We start from the raw sequence: 1557 nt of genomic DNA on the forward strand, positions 1-1557 counted from the left end.
AAAAAAAAAAAAAAAAGTATCTTAGTACAGGGTCTCACTACACAGATTGGATTTGTAGTGATCCTTCCTGTTTTTCAGACTCCCAAAGGCTGGGGTTACAGGCCTGAGCCACCACACCCAGTCTCAATTGCCATCTCAGCATGTGGGGGGGCACAGCAGGCCGGGGATCAAACCCCAACCCCTGCATCTGCCCAAGCAGGCACGCTAATCTGCTGAGCTATCTGGCTGGCCCTGAGATTCTTTAAAGTGATAACAAAAACATTATTTTTAATGGGTATGTTTTACAATGTTCTTTTTTTCTTTCTTTCTTTCTTTTTTTTTTTTTTTTTGGTACCAGGGATGGAACTCAGGACTCTGCACTTGCCAGGCAGGCACACTGTCACTGAGCTATCTGCCTAGATATCTGCCCCTCCCCTTTCCCTCCCCCTCTCCCTTCCCCTTCCCCTCCTCTTCTCCTTCCCTCTTCCCCTCCCCCTCCTCTCTCTCTCTCTCTCTCCCTTCTCCACTTCCTCCTTCTCTTCCTCCTCCTTTTCCTATCCCCCAGCACCACATGCCAGCCAGCCCCGCCCCCTGGTGGGCTGAGCCTCTCTCTCTCTCTCTCTCTCTCTCTCTCTCTCTCTCTCTCTCTCGGAGAGAGGGTCCTGCTATGCAGCTCAGGCTGACCTGGAACTCACCCTAATCCTGCTGCATCAGTCTCAGTGCTGGGATTGCAGGCGTGCACCACCATGCCCAGCTATTCTCTGCTGCCTCTTTATTTATTTATTTAGTATCAGGGATCAAACTCACAACTCTGCACTTGCCAGGCAGGCGCTTATGCTGCTGAGCTATCTCCCCAGTTCCATCTCTGCCTTTTTTAACATTGCACCAAAGGTCCTAGACAGTGTAGTTAAGACTAAATTAATTCATTAGAGAATTAATTAGTAAAAACTTAAGGATTGGAGAAGAACAAAGCCATCAGTACTTGTGTGTGGAATGACCATTTGCAGAGTACTTTAGGACAAATCATTAGACAAATGATTTAAAATAAAAACTTCCAGCAGGGGAGCCAGCTGTATGGTCACGGGGGCTCAGCAGCAGCTCATAGAATGTTATTGAAGAATGATTGCATGAGTCTGACCCGGTACCAAATACATTAAAAAAAAAAAAATTGCACTTATGAGTCAATAAAGGCAGGAATAAATCTAGCAAACCCTAATCCCATAAGATCTGTAATAAAATTATAAAACTTTATTGAAACACATTAAAGAGAATCTAACTGAATGAAGCGATAACCATGTTTATGGATGTAAGGCCGATATCATAGAGACGCCGATTCTTCCCAAGTCGGAGCCGGCGCCCGCCCGGCGCCCCGCGGGTTCTGCATCCTGGCCCCAGGCGCCCTCTGACCGCGCCGCTCCGAGCTGCCTGTGGGTGCTCTGGGCACCAGGCTGCAGCGGCACAGCCAGGCCCCGGGAGAGAAGGGAGCCCTGCCCTGCAGGCTCCGCAGCCTCAGGGAGCAATCGCGGGGCCAGGAATGCTGGCCCAAGAGAAGCGCAGGGCACCCTGCTGGACCCTGCA

This window comes from Octodon degus, unplaced genomic scaffold, assembly GCF_000260255.1.
Source record: "Octodon degus isolate 3935 unplaced genomic scaffold, OctDeg1.0 scaffold00033, whole genome shotgun sequence".
NCBI lineage: Eukaryota > Metazoa > Chordata > Mammalia > Rodentia > Octodontidae > Octodon > Octodon degus.